The following is a 24420-nucleotide window of genomic DNA, read 5'->3' as shown; positions in this document are numbered from 1 at the left end:
CTGCTCCCTGTGCCAGTCTGTGATCAGAGTGACTCACACATAGTGTCACTGAGAAATGTGTCACTTGCAGCTCCTGGTCCCAGGCAGCATTTCTAGGACCAAGACCCACCACCATCCCCAGCCCAGGACCTGCACCCCAGACCTCCCCCCTGAAACCCCACCCAGAGCCTTAGGCAGGTGGAGGTGGAGTTTGAGGGGGCAGAGTTGGGGGGGCAGGTTCTGGGCACCACCAAAATTTCTACAAACTTGCCTCCCATGACCACCCCCCCATGTTCCTCTTCATATGGGGGAGGGGACTCGCTTGAAACAATCCAGAGTCGCTACAGAAACCCCCGTTCTCCCCCAAGCTCGGCTTCTATGCACAACGCCCCCTTAATGCTGACAGAAGCTGTCCCTGGCCAGAGGGCTGGCTCTGGGGCAGGGGGCTGCAGTGCAATCCCTTGATCGCTAGACCCAGGAGCAGCTGGGTTGCGGTTCTGGGAGCGATCGCTGGGGTTACTCAGTCTGTCAGCGGGAAGTGAATGGCACTGGCTGCAGTGGCTCTGGGACGCTGTCTACGCTCCTTGCAAGATCCGCGAGTCCGGCTGCTGCTAGGACCCCGAAGCCCTGGCTGCAGCCGGGAGAGGTGACTCTGGAGCAGTAACATTCCGGCTGCTCCCCAGGAGGAAGGAGCCTCTCTCGGTGCAGAGAGCCCAGTCAGCTCAGGAAAGGAAACCCTGAGTCACTCTGCCGGGAGCCATGGCTGCAGCGGTGAATCCTTTGAAAAGCCTCCGAGATGAAGCTACTTGCTCCATCTGTCTGAGTTTCTTTAATGATCCAGTGTCTTTAGATTTCAGGCACAATTTCTGCCGAGCCTGCATCAGCCAGTGCTGGGAGGAATCGGATGCAGACATCTCCTGCCCTCTATGCAGAGAGACCTTTCCCCAGAGGACCCTAAGGCCAAACAGGCCACTGGCGAACGTCGTAGAAATAGCCAAGCAGCTGAGTTTCCAGGCAGCAGCAGGAGAAGATTTGTGCAAGGTGCACCAGGAGCCTTTCAAACTCTTCTGTAGCCAGGACCAAATTCTCCTCTGTGTGATCTGCAGAGAGTCCCAGGGTCACCGCGCTCACACTGTGGTCCCCATAGAGGAGGCTGCCCAGTCATACAAGGTAGGAAATTGCTGTGCAGTGCTATTACTTCTATTTTTGCATATCTACAATTTGTATTACAGTAGCTCCTAAAGGCACTGAAATCAGGGCCCCCATCATGCGAGGTTCTCTACAAACACAGACAGAGACAATTCCTGCCCCAAAGAGCTAAGTCTAAATAATCAAGATGGACAAAGTGCAGGTGAGGGAACCGAGGCAAAGGGTGGGATTCAGAAAGGTACTTCGGTGGCTAAACCCCAGATTTAGGTGCATAAGTCTGGGATTTAGGCACCTAAGTACCAATCTTAGGCTCCACTGCACTCCCCAGAACGCCTGCCAAGTCCTGTAGGGGCCCAAACTCACTTACTGCCTATGTTTTCAGGGTACAGGTTCTCTCATTGCCTGTGTTACTGCCTCTGGGCATATCCACAACTGCCTCCCTCCTGGCTATCTGGCTGCCTATCTCCTGCCCATGCCCAGAGCAATCCGTGTGCTGGGGGAAAACAGGTGTTCTCCTGCCTCTTTCACCAGTAGGACCTGATCTGGTGGGCATGCTCAGAAGCAAAGACAAAGGAGTGGGGCTAGAGAAACAAGTATGGAAGGAGCAGTTACTTGACCAAGCTCACAAAGCAGCTCAGTAGAAGAGCAGGAATTAAACCCTGACCTTCCAGTGCCCATCCTTGTCCTCTAGTCCCTAGACCACACAGTCTCTCATCACACTTCTTGTGCAGTTTTCTACAAGTACATTATAAACATCTCAGCACAGATATAAACTGGAGTTTCCACAGAGCTGGTGTTTAGCATCAAACCCAGCTTGAGCATTGCACATCTGATGGCTGCTGTTTCCAGGCAAGCAGCAGTAAAATAACACATTGTCAGCCACGTTTTCAGTGGGTTTGTTTTCTGCTACTTTCCGAAGCGTTGAGATGTGCTGAAATATTTTTGTTTTTGTTTTGTTTTTTAAAAAAGATTAATCTGCTTAACTTTGTCTTTGAGGAGAAATCAGGCTGATAAAATCCTGTTTTCCCTGGTTTGCTGAAGGACTGTCACTTTGCTGCACCTGAAACAGAGCATGCTTTGGACTTTTCCTTCGGGTTTATCCATCCATTTGAACCACAAACTTGATGCAACTTTTTAGGGCCCATGAAGTCCAAGTGGATTGGAACCTTAAAAAGCCTGTTGGACTGAGCAGTCCACTGTGGACAGAACCTGCTGTGCTCTAAGCCACTTTAGCTTTAAGGACAAAGTGGACTATATTAAGGGCACAGTAAGATTAAAGGGAAATAAAGGCTGATTCCCTGACCATATTGAGTCTCAGTACCAGAGCACCTCGGAAGTGAGAACAAGCTCTTTCCCTCATACCAAACAATCAAGCACAAATCTTTAGGAACCTTGCAATATTACAAATGTAGTGAATTTTTTAACAAAGAGTCCATTTCTCCCAAGCGTTCAATAGGCACCAGAGTTTAATATAAACTTTTCTCTAAAAGCATTTTAAACAGTCTTACCTAAACTCCCTTCTCTTTAAGTTGCTCAGCTTTAAGTCTCTGACATCCAGATTTCCTCATATAGTTTTCCCTGTCATTGCATGCGAGCAGGACACCATACCCTACACTGCTGCAAAATAGATACTACTTCAACCCATTGCCCAGCAGCACTTGGAGGATTTGTTGAAGACAAAGCTCTCTAGCCAGAGTCCCTAAGCCTCTACATCAGGTCTGCTGCCCCCAAGACCTCTCTGTTCGCTGGCTGCATGACACATATAGAACAGAAGGAATGCAGGGCTGAGACTGGGGACTGAGATGCCCAGCTGCCATTGAAATGAATAGGAGCTATGCTTTAAAATCCTCTGTGTGGCTCTGCAACACCTCACCCTGGTGAATTACAGAAGATCTTATGAGCAAATTTTCAAATGCACCAACTGATTTAAGAGCCTAAATCCCATTTTCAAAGAAGACTTAGGCCCAAATCTCCAAAGGGACTTGTGTGTTGTGATGCTCAGCATTGCAATGCCTAACTTTTAGGCACCTAGAAAATCACTACGAACATAAAAAATGGCTGTAATGGGTGAAACCAATAGTCCATCTTGCACAGTATAATGTCTTCCAACAGTGGCCAATGCTAGGTGCTTCAGGGGGAATGAAGAGAACCAGGCAATTATTGAATGATCCATCTCTGGTTGTCTGGTCCTAGCATCTGGCAGTCAGAAGTTTAGGGACACCTGGAGCATGGGGTTGTGTCCCTGACCATCTTGGCTAATAGCCATTGATGGCTCTATCCTCCATGATCTTGTCTATTTCTTTTCTGAACCAGTTATACTTCTGGCCTTCAAATCACAACATCTGCTGGCAGTGAGTTCCAGGGGTTGATTGTGTGAAGAAGTACTTCCTTTTGTTTGTTTTAAGCCTGCTACCTATTAATTTCCTCTGGTTCCTGTGTTATATGAAGAGGTAAAAAAACTTCCCTATTCATTATCACATTCTTGATTTTATACACTTTTATCACACTGTCCCCCCCACAATCCCAAGTTGTCTTTTTTTCCACCCTGAACACTCCCAGTCTTTTTAATCTCAATCTCAAAGCTGTTCCATATTCTATGTTTTTGTTGCCTTTCTCTGGACCTTTTCCAATTCTAATGTATCTTTTTTGAAATGGGACCAATAGAAGTGCAGGCAGTATTTAAGGTGTAAGAAGACCATGGATTTATATAATGGCATTATGATATTGTCTGTTTTACTATCTGTCTCTTTCCTAATGGTTCATAAAATTCTGTTAGCTTTTGTGACTGCGGCTGCACATTGAGTAGATGTTTTCAGAGATGACCCCAAGAGCTCTGTCTTGAGTGGTGACAGCTAATTTAGACCCCATCATTTCCTATGTCTAGTTGGGGTTAGGTTTTCCAGTGTGCATTACAGTAACTCTTCACTTAACATCCTCCTGCTTAACGTTGTTTCAAAGTTACGTCGCTGCTCCATTAGGGAACATGCTTGTTTAAAGCTGTGCAATGCTCCCTTATAATGTCATTTGGCTGACTTTACAAGGAAGCATTGCACAAGTTCTTTTTCTCTGCCTCCGCCCCCTCCCTCCCTCCCAGCGCTTTCCCCACCACTGAACAGCTCTTTGGCAACACTTAGGACTTTCTGGGAAGTAGGGAGGGAGCGAGTGGGGAAGCTGTCCCCGAACCCTAGCAGAACCCCAGGGGCTTTAGGGCCTGCAGGGCCCTGGCTAAGGGGGGCCCGGGGCCCTGGCCTGCAGCTCTAAAACCCCTTTCAGAATGCGGCCCTGTGAGCATGGGCCAGCGGACTCAGGAGGAGCAGGGGCAGCCACGCAGCCAGCGGCTGGAGAGAAGCAGCGCTTTCCCTTTCAAAAGGGAACGTCCTCTGGCCCGTGCTCACAGGGCCGCATTCCGAAATGGTCTTTAGAGCTGCAGGCGAGGGCCCTGGGGCTCCCTTAGCCCAGGGTCCTGCAGCCCCTAAAGCCCCTGCATTCCGGGGGACCCTGCCTGCTGGGGGGTGGGGTTGGGTGGGTAGCTCCCAGAATCGCGGCCATGAGGGTAGTGCAGCACTGCACAAAGCCACCTACACTCTACCCTCTGCACCAAACAGGAGCTGCCGCAGGTAAGTGCTCTGCACCTCCTGCCTGCCCCAGCCTTGAGCCTTCTCCCACACCGCCATCCTCAGCGCCCTCCTGCCCCCTAACTCCCTCCCAGACCCTGCGCCCCCACCCTCAGCGCCCTCCCACACCGTAACTCCCTCCCAGACCCTGCACCCCTAGCCCTGAGCCCTAGGAGGAGAATGTAGAAAAAAAAGAATGAAAAACTGGGAGGGGGGAGAATGCTCCCCCCACCGGGGGCCTCCAAAAATGAAGCTGAGCACAGAGCGCCACTAACTCTAAATCCTCCACTGGTGGGAGGGGGAGGAGCAGGGAAGCGCCACGTCTCTGCTCCTTCCCCTCCCTCCCAGAAAGTCCTAAGTGCTGCCAAACAGCTGTTTGGCGGCAGGGAAGTGCTGGGAGGAAGCGGGAGGAGTAGGGACGTGGCATGCTCTGGGTAGGGGGTGGAGTGGGGGTGGGAAGAGGCAGGCCTGGAGTGGAGCGGGGATGGGAAGAGGCAGGTCTGGAGCATCCCCCGGCAAAGTCAGCACCTCTTCTGGGTGCAAGCTGCTGCTGCACAAGGTGCTTCCTAACGTCCTTGCCTGCCTCATTGTCTGCAGCGGGCTGTGCCTGTGTGAGGTAAGCCAGGGGCATTTCCTCACCACAGTCCAGTATGGTACTGTACAGTATAAAATGCCTTTTGTCTGCCCCAAAAAAATTTCCTTGGAACCTAACCCCCTGCATTTACATTAAATCTTATGGGAAAATTGGATTTATTTAACATAGTTTCACTTAAAGTTGCATTTTTCAGGACCATAACTACAACGTTAGGTGAGGAGTTACTGTACTTTGCACTTAACATTCAATTTCATCTGCCATTTTTTTTTGTCCTATCACCCAGTTTAGTGAGATCTCCTTGGAACTCTTTGCAGTCTGCATTGGACTTAATTATCTTGAGTAATTTTGTATTGTCTGCAGATTTTGCCACCTCACTGTTTACTCCCTTTTCCCGATCACATATGAATATGTTGAACAGTGCCAGTCCCAGTATAGATCCTTGGGGGACCCTGTTATTTACCTCTCTCCATTGTGAAAACTGACCATTTAGTCCTACCCTTTCTTTCTTATCTATTAACCAGTTACTGATCCATAAGAGAACCTTCCTTCTTTCGCCACGACTGCTTAGTTTCCTTAGGAGCCTTTAGTGTTGGACCTCATCAAAGGCTTTCTGAGAGTTCAGATATGCTGTATCAACTGATCACCCTTTGTCCACATGCTTCTTGACATCTTCAATGAATCCTAGTAGATTGGTGGCATGATTTCCCTTAAAAAAAAAGACATCGCCTTATCCCCAACTGATGTTCATCTATGTGTCTGACAATTCTGTTCTCCATTATCATTTTAAACAATTTACCTGATACGGAAGTTAGGCTTACTGTCCTGTATTGCCAGGGTTGCCACTGGAGACTTTTTTAAAATATTGGCTTTGCATTACTATAACCCTCCAGTCATCTGGTACAAAGGCTGATTTAAGCAATAGGTTACATATGATGGTTAGTAGTTCTGCAATTTCATATTTGAATTCCTTCAGAACTCTTGGGTGAATACCATCTGGTCCTGGTGACTTATTACTGTTTAGTTTATCAGTTTGTTCCAAAACCTCCTCTAATGACACCTCAATCTGAAACAATTCTTCAGATTGTCACCTAAAAAGAATGGCTGAAGTGTGGGAATCTTCCTCGCATCCTCTTCAGCGAAGACTGATGCAAAGAATTAATGTAGCATCTCTGCAGTGGCCTTATAGAATCATAGAACTGAAAAGGGACCTGAAGAGGTCATCTAGTCCAGTTGCCTCCACTCATGGCAGGACTAAGTATTATCTAGACCAGGAGTTGGTGACCTCTGGCACACGGCTTGCCAGGGTAAGCACTCTGGTGGGCTGGGCCAGTTTGTTTACCAAGTTTGGCCAATCATGGCTCCCACTGGCAGTGGTTCGCCGCATCAGGCCAATGGGGGCGCGGGAAGCCATGACTAGCACATCTCTTGGCCCATGCCACTTCCCGCAGCACCCATTGGCCTGGAGTGGCGAACTGCGGCCAGTGGGAGTCACAATTGGCCAAACCTGCAGACACAGGAGGTGAACAAACTGGCCTAGCCCGCCAGGTGTGCTTACCCTTGCGAGCCGCGTGCCAGAGGTTGTCGACCCTGATCTAGACCATCTCTGACAGGTGTTTGTCTAACCTGCTCTTAAAAATCTCCAGTGATGGAGACTCTGCAAATTCCCTAGGCAATTTATTCCAGTGCTTAGCCACCCTGAGAACTAGGAATTTTTTCCTAATGCCCAACCTAAACCTCCCTTGCTGCAGTTTAAGCCCATTGCTTCTTGTCCTATCCTCAGAGGTTAAGAACAACATTTTTTCTTCCTCCTCCTTGTAACAACCTTTTACATACTTGAAAACTGTTATCATGTCCCCTCTCAGTCTTCTCTTCTCCAGACTAAACAAATCCAATTTTTCCAATTTTCCCTCATAGTCATGTTTTCTAGACCTTTTAATCATGTTTGTGGCTATTCTCTGGACTCTCTCCAATTTGTCCACATCTTTCCTGATATGTGGCACCCAGAACTGGACACAATAGTCTAGCTGAAGCCTAATCAGCACAGAGTAGAGTGGAAGAATTACTTCTTGTGTCTTGCTTACAACACTCCTGCTATTACATCCCAGAATGATGGTCAATTTTTTTGCAACAGTGTTACACTGTTGACTCATATTTAGCTTGTAGTCCACTATGACCTTTTCCACAGTACTCCTTCCTAGGCAGTCATTTCCCATTTTGTATGTGTGCAATTGATTGTTCCTTATTAAATGAAGTACCTTGCATTTGTCCTTATTGAATTTCATCCTAGTTACTTCAGACCATTTCTCTAGTTTGTCCAGATCATTTTGAATTTTAATCCTATCCTCCAAAGCACTTGCAGCCCCTCCCAGCTTAGTATTGTCCACAAACTTTAAACTATGCCATTATCTAAATCATTGATGAAGATATTGAACAGAACCAGACCCAGAACAAATCCCTGTCTTCCCTGAGTGCTTTTTTAGCACCTAGATTGTCCAGAAGCCCCACTGACTGTTTGGCAGGCTTCCTGATTTTGATGTCCAGAAAATAAAAAGAAAATGCTATTAGTTTTGTGATTTTTGCTAGTTGCTGTTCAAATTTTTTTTGGCCTGCCTAATTATTTTTACACTTGACTTGCCAGAGTTTCTGTTTCCTCACTAGGATTTGACTTCCAGTTTTTAAAGGATGCCTTTTTGCCACTAATCACCTCTTGTACTCTGTTCTTTAGCCATGATGGCATTTATTTTTTTTGGCCCTCTTACTATAAATTCAAAAAAAAAGAAAAAGTATGGTGTTTTAAATAGTTTCTGTGCAGCTGGCAGGCACTTCACTCTTGTGACAATTCTTTTTAATTTCCATGTAACCAGCTTCCTATTTTTGCGGTGTTCCCCTTTTTGAAGTTAAATGTTACTTTGATGGGCTTCTTGGGAATTTCCGCCTGTAACGGGGCCCACTCACCTTTCGTGAGCTCCTCCTTCTGGCCAAGTGTGTGTGCCTGCACTCTCTCTAATTTCGGTAGGTCTTCAGCTACCCAGCCCTCCTGCAAAACCACATACAGCTGATATGTGAAACAACACAAACAAAACAATCCCCTACCGGGGTACACAGTTCAATAGGGACCTATCACAGCACCCCTCAGTTGGTGCCTCTCTTTCTGCAGTCCTCCCTGGGCTTTGGACCTTAGGTAGTCCAACAGGGGGTATTGCAGTACCCTGTTTGATGTCTGCGTGCAGCCCTGCCTTGGGCTCGGGCTCAGGTCTCAAACTTCACTGGCCCTATCACAGTACCCTCAGTTATTGTCAGCCTCTTCTGGGTTTGCTCAAGTATTGTCTCTTGCTTTGACATGGACCAGTGCCTCCAGGACTTCCTCTCTGGAGAGTCTTTGCCCTCTCTGGCCTTTCTGGTCCTAGCTCTCCAGCTGGGTCACTAAATAGTTCAGGTCCCCTTCTGGGGGTGTATCAAAGTTCAATATTCAGCCCCTTCTCTGAGCCTTCCCAACTCTCTTCCTCAGTGCTTAATTCAGCTCCCCTCTCTCCACTCCACTCCACCTGTGGCCCGTGGGAGAGACACACCCAGGTCCCTACCCAAGTACCCTATACGTAGCAATCATGTACTGAATCCCTTTATTGCTCAGAGTGCTGCTATGGTTCCCTGGGCCACTTCCCTGCAGCCCCAGCCCCTTCACAAATGCTTCACCCTTCCCCCAGGGCAATCTTGAGCTAAGTACCAGCAGCCAGCCAGCAGCTCTTTCTTGCTCCCCTGGTCCCTGCCAGCAACTGCTCTAGTCGAGGAGCTAAAGTCCCTTCAGCCAGCCAGGAACACCACCGTGACTCCTCTAACTTCAAGTAGCAACTGAACTGTGCACTGACTGCAGCTCCTTTTATCTGGGTCTGCAACCCTCTGATTGGCTGATCCAGGGGTTGGCAATCTATGGCACGTGTGCCAAAGACGGCACGCGAGCCAATTTTTAATGGCATGCTGGAGCCTGCCGGGACTCCAGCATGCTATTAAAAATCCTGCCCTGCCCAGCCCGGCCCTCTCTCCTTTGCCCTCTGCTCCCCCTGCGGGGGCTGGGACCAGAAGCATAGCCGTGCACACAGGGTGGGCAAATGGCGCCACTATCCCAGCACGGCAAGCCGCGGGGTCCGCGCTCCCGGGCCGGAGCGCCGGGCCAAGCGCAGCAAGCTGCCAGCCCCTCTCCCGCCTTCTCTCCTCCCCTGGATCCCTGCCGCCGTGTGCAGCACTCTGGGGGTCGGGGCTGCGCGCTCCTGCAGGGCAGCGTTTGGCTCTGCAGGGAGGCAAACATGCTCCCCACTCAACCGGAGGGGCAGGGCTGTGTGCTCCCGCGGAGCAGCATGTCTAGCTCTGTGTGGAGCCTCATGGTAAGGGGCCCAGGGCTGGAGGGGTTGGATAAGGGGTGGAGGCAGTCAGGGGACAGGGAGCAGGGTGGGTTGGATGGGGGGGGGGATCCCGGATGGGGGGGGTCTCTGGAGGGGGCAGTCAGGGAGCAGGGAGAGTTGGGGCCCTGGGTTTGTGAGGTCAGGCTGATAGGGGGTCAGGGCAGTCAGGGGACCCTGGGAGAAAGGAGGGTCCTGGGGGGAGTTTTAAGGTGAGGCGGTCTCTGGATGAGGGGGGTCAAGGGGGACAGGGCTGGGGGCGGTTGGATGGGTCGGGAGTTCTGGGGGTCCTGTCAGGAGGCAGGGATGTGGAGATGGGTTGGGCGCAGGTGAGTGGGTGGTTTGGATGGGTCAGGATCTGGGGGTCCTTCAGGAGGCAGGGATTGTTGGAGAGGGTTGGGGAGGTGGGTGGGGAGTTCTGATGGGTCGGAGTTCTGGGGGTCTGTCAGAGACAGCGGGTGGGTTGGTAGGGCATGGGAGTCCCGGGGAGGGCTCTGGCTGGGGATGGTGCGTGTGGGCATAAGGGTGCAGGAAGTTCAGGGGACAGTAGGATGTAGAGTCCAGTCTGGGACAAGAACAGGGGAGGCTTAAGATAGGGGATGGTGCGTCCTGGGGGGCAGGGGTCCAGGAGGGTCCCAGTAGGGATCCGGAGACCAAGGAGCAGCGTAGGTTTGGAGTTTTTTAGGGGGGCAGTCATCCAGCAGCTCTTCCCCTGAGCCCTGATCCCCGACCCCACCACACCATGCCCTCTGCCCTGAGCCCCGCAAACACTCCCAGGCCCTGCCCTGAGCCCTTTGTACCTCCCTTCATTACATACCCAGCCCTCTACTTGACTTCCTTCAATCCCCGCCGGGCGCCCCCCACAACCTAGGCCCTGACTCTGGCTCCCTCACCCATACACAGCACCCCCTCTCTCTGCCCTGACACCCTACCCCCCTTTCATTACCCAGGCCCCCAGCCCTGACTCCAGCCTTGCCCCCAGCCCTTCTGAGGTCCTGAGCCCACCGGCCATGCCACAGGCCTGCTGGCTGGTCTGGGGTTCATGGCTGACAGACCCTTGCCGTGTCGGCCGGTCCCACGCAGGCCCCGCTCAGCCTCTGCCGCCTAGGTGAACAGAACCCCAGACCAAGCACTGGAGCGGGCGCGGCCAGCGAAAGATCAACATTTTAATTTATTCTAAATGAAGCTTCTTAAAACATTTTTGAAAACCTTGTTTATTTTACAAATACCACACTAGTTTAGTTATATAATGTATAGACTTATAGAGAGAGACCTTCTAAAAAACATTAAAATGTATTACTGGCATGTGAAACCGTAAATTAAAGTGAATAAATGAAGACTCGGCACACCACTTCTGAAAGGTTGCAGACCCCTGGGCTGATCCCTGCAGCCTCTCTCTGATTGGCTGCTTCCCTGTAGCATCTCTAGGCTGCTTGAAGGACTCGCCTTTACTACTGTTTCTGGGGCGGGGTGTGCTAAGACCACAGGATCTCCAGCAGGGGGCCTCAGGGTCCTGATACACCCTGTCACACCTCATACAATGATGTTAAATTTAATTACGTTATAGTCCCTATTCTGAGCAGTTCAGCTAAATTCACCTCTTAGAGCAGATCCTGTGTTCCATTTAGGACTAGACTCGTAGACTTTAAGGCCAGAAGGGATGAGTCTGGCTGAGTTGCTGAAGTTCTCAAATCATGACTTAAAGGCTAAATCAAGACTTGCCTCTTCCCTTGTGGGTTCCAGGACTAGCTGCTTCAAGAGGCCATCGTTAATGGTGATTAGAAATTTTCTCTTCATCCTATCCTGAAGTGACACATACCCAGTCAATATGGGATTGCTTAAAACCCTCATTATTACTGAGTTTTTTGTTTTTGTAGCCTCTCTAATTTCCCTGAGAATTTCATCATCATTATCACCATCCTGGTCAAGTGGTCGGTAGTGTATTCTTACTGCTAAACTCTTACTATTCAAGCATGGAATTTCTATCCATAGAGATGCTATGGTACAGTTTGGACCAATAAACCTGAATTAGACACCTGGGCTCCCTATACAATGCATGGGGAGAGAGAAGCTTTCACAAAAGCCAGCATGCTAGGTCGGGAGTCACTAAGCTAGCCAATGGGAGATGCTGATGAGAACAGCATGTCCTAAATCCCGCCCCCTCAGAGTTCGGTGCAGGAAAATTTGTGAGCCACACCTGGGATCCCCTCTCCTGGGGTCAGGTGGCTTAGACACCTACGCTGCTTCTGGCAAGATGGAGTTCTGCGCCTGTGTCACACACAAAACAGCCAGGAAGGAGGCAGCAGACTTCTTCATAACCATTAGCCAGGAAGGAGGCAGCAGACTTCTTCATAACCATTAGCCCAGGAGGCAGCAGACTTCTTCATAACCATTAGCCAGGGCACTCACCTGGCATGTGGGAGACTCCAGTTCAAATTCTCCCTCTGCCTGATGAAAAGGGATTTGAACAGGAATTTCCCACCTCTCAAGAGGCAACTGTGATATTGCCAGGAGTCCTGTCTGTGGGGCAGCCTAGTGCTGACCAGCCCAAGAGGGAGACGGAAAGTCAACGGAAGTTGAGAGCCCAACTCCATGAGGCTTCTCTGAAAATCCCAGCCTCATAGGAATAGCTCAGTGGTTTGAGCATTGGCCTACTAAACCCAGGGTTGTGAGCTCAATCCTTGAGAGAGCCATTTAGGGATCTGGGGCAAAAATCTGTCTGGGGATTGGTCCTGCTCTGAGCAGGGGGTTGGACCAGATGACCTCCTAAGGTCCCTTTCAACCCCGATGGTCTATGATAGTCCATATCATGGAATCTGTGCTGCAATGTATATAAATATATCTGTGAGGAAAGACTCCTCAGCCACCTGACTCCCCCCCCCCCAATTGTTTTCCTTGCCACAGGGGCAAATTCAAACCCGACTGAACACTCTGAAGAAAGAGAAAGAAGAACTTTTGGAGTGGAGAAAGGATGGAGAGAAGCAAAGCCAGGAATATCTGGTAGGTCCCCATTGTTATGATCCAGCAGTCACATCCATCAGGGTTGGTATTTCTCTCTGCAGGAGAGTGTCAGCCCTTGTCCATACACAGCATTGTTTTAATTTATCTACAGCTACATCTACACTGCACACCACTGGGGGCGGCCTATAAGGTATGTGTAGCAACACACCCCAGTGAAAAGCAGGCTCTGTCCACACTGCGGTGTATAGCTACACGCATGAATAAAAGGCTTCAGCAGGGGGAGGCAGTGGAGCTTCCGGAGCTTTCCCTGCCACAGAGAGCTTTTCCCCACTGCTGGAGACTTTCACTGCTGCCAGAGCTTTTCCCTGCCAAAGACACCAGCAGTGAGGGGGCAGCGGGGAAAGGCTCTGTCAGCTCCATGTGGTGCAGAAAGGCTCCAGTACTGGGGAGGCAGTGGGACATTACACTGCTAAAAATAACAGTGTAGCTGGGGGACGTATTGTTTGGGCATGTAGAGAGACATGTAGGGCATATCCCCATAGGTTCAGGCATGTCTCCTCTCTACTTGCTTAAGCAAAGCCTCACTGTCAACACTGCTGAGGGATGGTGGGGGGCAGGTGTGTAGTGTATGTATTCTATACAACACCATAACATTTGTACAGTCATCTTCTTTTGTAGTGCTTCCAAGACACCCACCAGCAGCTTCATCAGCACAATGTAGGGGCCCTAAGGCCACCATGAAATCTAGTCAGTTGATACTCATTGACAACATGTGCCATTGACTAAGAAAGCCACAGTGACAAAGCGGGTTGCCACGCAGACCCCATGTGTAGAGGTTGGCTGTGCATATTCCTTGGCCAGTTCGGAACCTGTTCAGCAGAGTCCAAAGGTAATGTGGCAGGTCAAATTCAGGTGGTCAAACAATTGGATCAGTGACAAGGAAACCATTCGAAACACCTTTAGCCAACCACTCATTGCTCCATAGGGTTGCTGCTGACAGATTCTGATCTGGCAGTTGAGATTTGTGCAGTGTAGAGCTACCTTAAATCAATTTTTAATGTAATGTCTTTATTAGGACTGTCGATTAATCACAGTTAACTCATGTGATTAACTCAAAAAAATTAATCGTGATTTAAAAAATAATCGCAATTAATCACAGCTTTAATCACACTATTAAACAATAGATTACCAATTGAAATTTATTAAATTTTTTGGATGTTTTTCTACATTTTCAAATATATTAATTTCAATTGCAACACAGAATACAAAGTGTACAGTGCTCACTTTATATTATTCTTTTTTATTACAAAAGTTTGTACTACAGTACTTGTATAAGGTGACTTGAAAAATACTATTTCTTTTATCATATTTACAGTGCCATCTCTTTATCATGAAAGTGCAACTTACAAGTGTAGTTTTTTTGGTTACAGAACTGCACTCATAAACGAAACAATGTAAAACTTTAGAGCCTACAAGTCCACTCAGTCCTACTTCTTGTTCAGCGAATCGCTAAGACAAACAAGTTTGTTTACATTTTTGGGAGGTAATGCTACCTGCTTCTTATTTACAATGTCACCTGACAGTGAGAATGGTGTTCGCATGGAACTTTTGTAGCTGGCATTGCAAGGTATTTATGTGCCAGATATGCTAAACATTTTTATGCCTCTTCATGCTTTGGCCACCATTCCAGTAAACATGCTTCCAAAAAATAATACGTTAATTAAATTTGTGACTGAACTCCTTGGGAGAGAATTGTATGTCTTCTGTTCTGTTTTACCTGCATTCTGCCATATATTTCATGTTATAGCTGTCTTGGATGATGACCCAGAACATGTTGTTCATTTTAAGAACAATTCCACTGCAGGTTTGACAAAACACAAAGAAGTTACCAATGTGAAATTTCTAAACATACGGCACCTGACCCAAGGTTTAAGAATCTGAAGTGCCTTCCAAAATCTGAGAGGGATGAGGTGTGGAGCATGCTTTCAGAAGTCTAAAAAGAACAACACTCTGATGCAGAAACTACAGAACTGAACCACCAAAAAAGAAAATCAACCTTCTGCTGGTGGCATCTGACTCAGATAATGAAAATGAACATGCATCGGTCTGAACTGCTTTGGATCATTATCAAGCAGAACCCATCATCACCATGGACATATGTCCTCTGGAATGGTGGCTAAAGCATGAAGGGACATATGAATCTTTAGCGCATCTGGCACATACATTTCTTGCGACACTAGATACAACAGTGCCATGCAAACGCCTGTTCTGACTTTCAGGTGACATTGTAAACAAGAAGCGGGCAGCATTATCTCACACAAATGTGAATACACTTGTTTGTCTGAATGATTCGCTGAACAAGAAGTAGGACTGAGTGGACTTGTAGGCACTAAAGTTTTACATTTTTCATTTTGAATGCAGTTATTTTTGTACATAATTCTACATCTGTAAGTTCAACTTTATGAAAAAGAGATTATACTACAGTACTTGTAATGGGGGAATTGAAAAATACTATTTCTTTTGGTTTTTACAGTGCAAATATTTATAATAAAAAATAAAGTGAGCACTGTACACTTTCTATTCTGTGTTGTAACTGAAATAGATATATTTGAAAATGTAGGAAACATCCAAAAATATTTAACTAAATGCTATTCTATTATTATTCAACAGCGTGATTAATCATGCAATTAATTGGTATTAATTTTTTTAAATGTGGGATTAATCGTGATTACATTTTTTAATCTCTTGACAGCCCTAGACTGTTTATACGGTGCAAACCCCTGACATATAAACATTTAAAACTTATCTTTATTTGAACCTAGTGTGATGTCTAGGGTTCACTTTGCCCCTTTTAACTGAGGTAAAAGGTGCTGACTAGGAGCAAAGTCAAGGTTAGCTATAATGTATTAGATAACCCCCAGATAGCCTCAAGTGCTTTGCCTATTATAGACATACCCTGACAGCAGGGATCGGCAAACTACGGCCCACGAGCTGTTTTAAGGTGGAACACAAGCCGCACCATGTGGCTCAGCCCCACTCTGGCTGGGGATCTGGGTCAGGGACTGCACCACACGGCTTGGCTGCGCTCCGGCTGGGGCACTGTGTTGGGGGCCACACCAGGGGACTCCTGGAAGCCACACCATGGCCCCGCTACAGCTCCTATGCGCTCCTATGGGAGCTACAGGGGCAGTGCCTGCAGATGGGGCAGCGTGCAGAGTCACCTGGCTGTGCCTCCGCATAGGAGCTGGAGAAGGAACATGCCACTGCTTCCAGGAGCTGCCTGAGGTAAGTGCTGCTCAGAGCCTGCACCCCCTGAGCCTCTCCCCACACTAGGGTGACCAGACAGCAAGTGTGAAAAATTGGGGTGAGGATGGAGGGGTAATAGGAGCCTATGTAAGAAAAAGACCCCAAAATCAGGACTGTCCCTATAAAATCAGGACTTCTGGTCACCCTACCCCACACCTCAACACCTTGCCCCAGCTGTGATCCCCCTCCCGCTCTCCAAACCCCTCAATCCCAGCCCAAAGCACACCCTGCACCCCAAACTTCTCATCCCCAGCCACAGCCCAGAGCCTACACCCCCAGCCAGAACCTGTACCCCTTCCCGCACCACTGCCCCAGCCCTGATCCCCCTCCCGCCCTCCAAACCCCTCAGCCCCAGCCCAGAGCACCCTCCTACACCCCAAACTCCTCAGCCCCAGCCCCACCCCAGAGCCCACAGCCCCCTGCACACCAACCCCAATTCTGTGAGCATTATGGCCCACCATACAATTTCTATTCCCCGATGTGGCCCTCAGGCCAAAATGTTTGCCCACCCCGCCTTACAGAGTGAGATCATGTTTGTCTGTGTTTATCATCCCTTTGGTCTGATTCCTCCATTGGCTTCCAGTTTCAACTCAAAGCATTGATCTTTTCCCCCAAACATCAGTGGGTCCAAATTCAGCTACAACAGTGATATCAGGGTTGATTTTCAAAACCACATATGGGGATTAGGTGCCTAATTCACAATGACTTCCAATAGGACTTAGGCACCTAACGGCTATTTTGTACCTTTGAAATCCTCACCCGAATCCCCATCAATAACCACTGGACATGACTGGTTTCCTCTGGGACAATGTAATTAACAAAATGCCGGATTAAACCTGTAAGAGCTGGAGATTATAAACAAAATATACTAAGCAACTCATACCTGAAAACTCATTATTTAGAGATATTGGGTAACATTTTTAAAAGTGCCTAGATGATTTCAGAGCCTAAGGCTAACAATTTTGCAAGTAGCTAAGGACCAGATTATCAAAGGTATTTAGATGCTTAAAAATGCAGAGAGGTGCCTAGTGAGATTTTTGAAAGCAACTACGTAGGTTAGGTACCTAATGGGCTCTGTAATCAAGGTGAGTTAGGCACCTAAGTGATATTGAAAATCTGTCTAGGGGCCTATCTGCATCTTTAGACACTAACATGTCTTGAAAAAACAGGTCTTTTACATTTTAAATGGGTTTAAACTCCAAAATGATTTTCCTGCTTCTGAAAAATTCACCCTGAATCTTATTTTCAAAAGTCACTTTCAAAGAAACTTAGGCTCCTAAGCACCAAAAGTGACCTTTGAGAATGGGAATTGGACTCCTATGTCACAAAGGTACTTCTGAACATGTAATACATTCTGGCCAGCTGAGAGGCTCAGAAAATCTTCCCTCTAGTATCAACAGGCATGTTCTTCTGAAATCTCAGCCATGTAGGTTGAAATGAAAAGAGGGTTCTAAGAACTGTCCTCAGACTCTCTCCATGTCCCTGACCTGTTCTTTCCCTGTTTGTGTCTCTTCATTACAGGGAAAGATAGAAGCTGAGAGGCAGAAGATTGTGTCTGAATTTGAGCAACTGCGACTCTTTCTGGAGGCACAAGAGTGACTTCTGCTGGCCTGGCTGGAAGAGCTTGACAAGGAGACTGTGAAGATGCAGGATGAAAATGTCACCAAACTGTCTGAGGAGATTTCTCCTCTGAGTGACTTGATCAGTGAGATAGAAAAGAAATGTCAGCAGCCAACAAGTGAATTCCTGCAGGTGAGATAGATAGAGACACCCAGATCACTGCAAAGGGAAGGGAGAGATTTGGACTGATTAACTTTGGAGTTTATTAAATTCTTGGAGAGCTCCCACTCCACAATGAGACTGTCAGAGTGTCTTTTAGTAAAATCAGGGAAAACAAGTTTTGACGTTTCTAATATGTCCAGTGTGAAAAACAGAGTTTTGCTGTTTTAAAAGCAAATATCTCAGGCCTTTTTGATATATCATGTGGAAACAATAAAGGGCACCATTTATAGGAAGTGGGAGATTAGAAAAGTAAAGCTCTTTTTAGGGCCTATTAAACAATGGGAATTAATCTGGCTTCCTGAATTGATGACCAGAATTGTGTACATGGAGCTTTTAGCATGAGAAAGGCAATCACTCCATAAAAAGCAGTTGTGTGTGCAAGTCAAGGATTCATGTGTCTGATTAGTCTGTTTGAGCAAGTGCCATTAGCACAGGCAAAATAGAATTTAGAAGAAAACCCACAATTATAGGTGCATGCTTAGGGGCCACATTCCATGTAAGTATGTGAATGGACTTTTAAAATTGCTAACTACAGATAACTGCATCTGGAGCTCAACTAGGGACAAGGGGGATCCCCAACTTGTGGCACGTGGGACTGAGCTCTATTTTCTGTCTCTTTCTTTCTTCTAGGATATCAAAAGCACCTGGAGCAGGTACGTAGCTCATTCCCACTCCCCCTTACAATGCTGGAAGGGGATTGGATGCCAGGGGTCAGATTTGGAAGGGTATTTAGACACCTGAGATGTAGACAGGCATTTAATGGGATTTTCCAAAGCAGCTAAGCAAGTTAAGCACCTCCCATTGCAATCAGAGTCAGATGGGAGCCTAGCTTGGTTAGGTGCTTTTGAAAATCCCAGTAGGCACCTTTAGGTGACTTGCCCGAGGTCACACAGGGAGTCTGTGGGAGAGCCAGGAGAGGAACTTAGGTTTTCAGCGTCCTACAGTAACCCCTTAACCACTGGGGCATCCTTTCCCATGGAATTAGGCCCTTCTGTCTGAGGGGGCAGCTTGTGAACCCCTTGCTCTCTTTAGATCCTCAAATGGGAGCTGGCATCTAAATACTCCTTTGGGGAGGCCAGTTGACTCATCAGTGGGAATTACAGATTCACAACTAGTCCACTAGATGGCAGCCCTGTTTCCCTGAAAACAGATTTAGGGACCCTTGGAATAGCTCACCCCTTCCTGGGTTTACCAAGGGTTCCCTTAAAACAACCCACCTACTAACAAAACTATTTTCCTTAGGTATGGGTGTCCAGGGTGCATAAGGAAATACCTGGAGGACACTAATACAGTCTTTCCATAAATGAATAATTGACACAAGAAAGTGTTCCTTCCAAACAAGACACCTTTTTATTGGTGCAACCAACAATCCCTAATACAATAATAATCTAAAACACAAATCTCTTACAGCAAGTAAAAAAGCACCCCAAACCGCACTAACAGTCAGTTGAGATAATTCATAGTGGCTGCGCCCTGTTACAATGGCCAGTCTGCCACAGGTCACTGACAGCAGTTCTTATACTTTAAACTTTACGTAGGAAGTGGTGTTGGAACAATTTTTATAGTGGGAGTGTTGAGAGCCATTGAACCAAACTATACAGGGTTTACAATGGGAAACAAAGGGTAGGTATAAATGGTCAGTTTTCAGAATGGAGAGAGGTAAATAGTGGTGTCCCCCAGGAGTCTGCACTGGGACCAGTCCTATTCAACATATTCATAAATGATCTGGAAAAAGGGGTAAACAGTAAGGTGGCAAAATTTGCAGATGATGCAAAATTACTAAAGATAATTAAGACCCAGGCAGACTGCGAAGAGCTAAAGAAGGATCTCTCAAAACTGGGTGACCGGTCAACAAAATGACAGATGAATTTTAATGGTGATAAATGCAAAGTAGTGCATATTAGAAAGCATAACCCAACTATACATATAAAATGATGGGGTCTAAATTAACTGTTACCACTCAAGAAAGAGATCTTGGAGTCATTGTGGATAGTTCTCTAAAAATATCCATTCAGTGTGCAGCGACAATTAAAAAAGCAAACAGAATGCTGGGAATAATTAAGAAAGTGATAGCAAATAGGACAGAAAATATCATGTTACTTCTATATAAATGCATGGTACACCCACATCTTGAATACTGTTCAGAAAACAGCAACAAAAATGATTAGGGGTATGGAATGGCTTCTGTAGGAGGAGAGATTAATAAAACTGGGACTTTTCAGCTTGGAAAAGAGATGGCTAAGGGGAGAAATGATTGAGGTCTATAAAATCATGACTGGTGTAGAGAAGTAGATAAGGAAGTGCTGTTTACTACTTCTCATAACACAAGAACTAGGGGTCACCAAATGAAATAAATAGGCAGCAGGTTTAAAACAAATAAAAGGAAGTATTTCTTCACATAACACACAGTCAACCTGTGGAACTCCTTGCCAGAGGGTGTTGTGAAGGCCAAGACCATAACAGGGTTCAAAAAAGAACTAGATAAATTCATGGAGGATAGGTCCATTAATGGCTATTAGCCAGAATGGGCAGGAATGGTGTCCCTAGCCTCTGTTTGCCAGAAGCTGGGAATGAGCGACAGGGGATGGATCACTTGATGATTACCTGTTCTAGTCATTCCCTCTGGGGCACCTGGCATTGGCCACTGTTGGAAGACAGGATACTGGGCTAGATGGACCTTTGGTCTGACCTAGTAGGGCCATTCTTATGTTCTAACCACTTCAAGCCAGAGGGTGCTGCAGCATACTCAGCACCCCTAGTTCTAGCACCTATGTACATAGGTAAATTCCTTTCACAGTCAACACACCCTTACACATCTTTTTTAACCCCTCCCCTCACACATACATACACTAATACTACACTATAATTATAACTGGCATGCTTCTGCTGCTGCTGATTCTTCAGGTGTGCTGCTAGAGAGGCCACTCTGCCACTGCTGCTGTTTTCTTCTTCAGGCATCCTTCTCTGCTCCCCTTCGCTCTCGTCCACTCTTCACTTAACTCTTCTCTCTACTCCCATCTGCTGCCCACTGACACGCTGCCTTTTATACTGTCCTGTCAGAACTTTCTAGATGCTATTGCTAATATCTTTCTGTCAGATCTTTACTGGACGTGCTCATTATCAACATTTCAAACATTCCACACCTGGTCACTGCTAGTTCTATTTTTAGCCTGCAGTCATTGTTTACCTCAGAGTTATGATCTGCTGACCTTTCCCCTACTTTGGTTTTCCCACCAATTCTATTTTGTTTACCACAGCTGACCTTTCTTCTACTTTTAAAGCACCATGTGAGCTGCAGCTTCCAATGGTGGAGTGACTCTTGCTTATTCAAAATGGAGGTCAGGAATACAAAATGGAGTCTTGGGGAATTTCTCTAGTATCCGCCCCTGTTCATTCTCAGAAAAGAAAGAAAACAAAGAATGTTTTTTCCCCCGTCTAGGTGTGAGAAGACGTATCAGAAACCAGTGGCTGTGCCAAAGGACCTGGCAAAGAGACTCAGCGTCTCTTCCCAACAAAATGTTTGTTTACAGGAGTCTCTGAAGAAATTCAAAGGTAATTAAGTTATCTGGGTTCATGCTATAGTTATGATACATGGGGATGTGCTTCTGTGACTGTGGAAGGAGATGGACTCTGGCCTATTAGTTCACAACTTGGTAGAGCTAGATGTCTTGGTGGGTGGGATGGGGAGGGCTGAGGGATTATGCAAAATCTCCGGGCCTCTGCTTGGATTGTCTCCGACCCAACACTAGGTGTCAAAATTTGCCACTCAGATTTCAGGCACACAAAAATCACCAGGTGTTTTAGAAAATGTTGAATTTAACCTCCCTGTCTTGGATTTTCAAAGGGACGTAAGGGAATTAGGCACCCATCTCTCACTGACTTTCAATGGGAATTGGTCACAGATGGCCTCAGCCCTTTTGAAAATCCCCGAGCCTGTACCTAAAGTTTCCCTATCTTTAAAAAGGGGGAAATAATGGCCAACCTACCTTGTTGTGATAGTGAATGCCCCCAGTGCTTTGAGATCCTTGGAGGAAGGGAGATGGAGAGGTGCAAGATATTATATTTGGGATGATGATTTCACTTTAGTTTGGCCTCACTGGAAAAGTCTCTCCATTCCAATCTACCTTTCATTCTGCATTCTTTTCCTTCTGTGTGTCTCTCCATATTACAGCACTGTTACATGCAGTGTTGCTGTAGCTGTGTCGGTCCCAGGATATTAGAGAGACAAGGTGGGTGTGGTAATATCTTTTATGGGACCAACTCTGGTTGGTGAGAGAGACAAGCTTTCAAGCTACACAGAGCTGAAGAAGAGCTCTGAGTAAGCTCAAAAGCTTCTCTCTCTCAAGCAGTTACATTAATTAACAGTAGGAATGTTACCAAAGTCAAGACAACATGAAACCACCTTTTTCCAATCCTTCCTTCCTCTAGAGACCCTGCTCTCTCAGACCAAAGGCAGGAAAAGGGTGACGGCTAGATTCACAAAAGGACTTAGGGGTCTAACTGACATTTTAGGCACCTAAATCCCAGCATCAGGCCCCATTGGGATTCACAAAGCCCCTACTAAGCTGCAACCAAACCTTGTAGGAGCCTAAAATCACTCATCACCTCTATTTTTGTAGTAAAAGTCCCTTAGGTGCTTGTGTTTCTGCCTCTGTGCACGCTCACAGCAGTCCCAGTCTAGCTGTCAGGACACCTAAGCCCCAGAGAGATACATGAACTGGGGAAAGGAAGGCGTTCATCCTCCTAACTCACCTACAGGGCCTAATCTGACACATGCTCTGAGCATGCTTACTGGATCAGGCCCTGTAGGGGATCTTACCCAAAATAACAGGCCATAGGGAAGGAGGAGCTCCCTTATAACCTATAGCTCTGTGATTAGGGTACTCACTTGGGATGTGGAAGACCCCCAGTGCAAATCCCCAGGCACCAGAGAGGGAGAAGGGATTCCAACACGAGTCTAATATGGGCTCTCTCAGTCTCCCCTGTTGAAGCTGATCCACAGCGTATAAATAATTGAGCAGGAGGACTGGCTTCTGGACCTCCCAGGTGGGTGCTGTCACGGAGTGTCTGGGAGTCAGGGCCCTGCACCCCTCTTCCTGGGATTCACAGTGACTCTCAGCCAGCCAGTAAGACGTAAGGTTTATTGGGCAATAGGAACTCAGTCTACAGCACAGCTTGTAGGCACAATCAGGACCCCTCAATCAAGTCCTTCTGGGGGTTCAGGGAGCTTAGACCCCAGCTTAGGGTTCCCTGCATTGTACCACCGAACCCAAACTGAAACTAAAAATTCTTCCAGCTGCTCTCGTCCCCCTCCCCTCTGTTCAGTCTCACTAGGCAGACAGGGAACGATAACAGTGGTTTGAGCATTAGCCTGCCAAAACCAGGGTTGTGAGTTCAATCCTTGAGGGGGCCATTTGGGGAACTGGGGAAAAATTCTGGGGATTGGTCCTGCTTTGAACAGGGGGTTGGACTAGATGACCTCCTGAGGTCCCTCCCAACCCTAATATTCTATGATTCAGATGGTGTGAATTCTCCCAGCCCCCCTTCTGGCTCAGGTTACAGCACAGGTAGATTTCCTCTCATCCCTAATGTAACCTCTCTGCAACATTCCCAGATCAAATCCACCTTGCTCCATCACAGGTGCTCTAGCCACCTGGCTACTGAGACAGTCTCATGATTCTCTCTGTCTCTGGCCCAATGGATCTTTATTGATTATCCCCAGTGGAACCTCTCCCACAGGAGACCATGAGGGCACCCTGAATCAGAATATCCTACAGCCCAGAGAGTAGGGCACTCCCTGAGAGACGGGAGATTCCATTTCAAATCCCTGCTCCCTGTCCGGCACAGAGTTGACTTGATCCAGGGGTCTCCCAAAGGCCAGGTAAGTGCTCTAACCACAGGGCTAAAAGTTATGAGGCAGGAGGGTTTCCTTCTCCCTCCTGCCCCCCGGGCTTCTTGCAAAAAAATGGCACAGGTGCTGAACACCCAGAGGGGGTTCACAGATGAGAATCCCAAGCAGAGAGAGGCACCTACACTGCTACCCAGTCGTTGCCGAACTGCCTGAGAGGGATGCGGCTTAGCACACCCCCACACCTTGGCATTTCCCTCTGGCAGGCATAAGCAGGGAGTTGCCTAGCGTGCTGGATTTTGTGAATCCCATTCCAAGGCACATCTCTCTTCTCATTTATGGTATAGGGAGCCTGGCACCTGAGTCAAGCTCTGTGAATCACACTGATTTTCTAGGTGCCTACACATTAGGTGTTGTGATGCTGAGCATCACCTCATCCAAGTTTGTGAATTCTGCCTAAGTTTCCTACCAGAAAAGAGGATATCACCTCTCTTATAATCTTTTCTTTCTCTAGAGTCCCTGCCCTATCATCTGAGCTTTCTGATATCAAAGGCAGAGAAAGAAGGTAAGTTTTCATGAGAATATATTCCTACAACAATTATTATTTATTAAAATCTCAGTATTAATTTTTAGAAGAAGTCTCTGAATTCAAACAAGAGAGTTTTTCACCTGGATTTGAAGGCTAGAAGGCATCATTAGATCATCTAGTCCGACCTCCTGCAGAACTCAAGCCAGAGTTTCACGTTGGGTTTGGCAATTCCAGTTATTTATACTGAAATATAAAATAAGCAA

At 47.2% G+C, this 24420-nt stretch overlaps 1 pseudogene; it reads left to right on the top strand.

Moving 5' to 3' along the window:
- Nucleotides 1-465: 465 nt before the first annotated feature.
- LOC116824328 (zinc finger protein RFP-like) lies at nucleotides 466-24207 on the top strand (annotated as a pseudogene).
- The last annotated feature ends 213 nt before the right edge of the window (nucleotides 24208-24420 follow it).

Source organism: Chelonoidis abingdonii, chromosome 13 (genome assembly GCF_003597395.2).
Source record: "Chelonoidis abingdonii isolate Lonesome George chromosome 13, CheloAbing_2.0, whole genome shotgun sequence".
In the NCBI taxonomy this organism is placed as follows: domain Eukaryota; kingdom Metazoa; phylum Chordata; order Testudines; family Testudinidae; genus Chelonoidis; species Chelonoidis abingdonii.
This window is presented reverse-complemented; position numbering and strand designations above follow the sequence as displayed.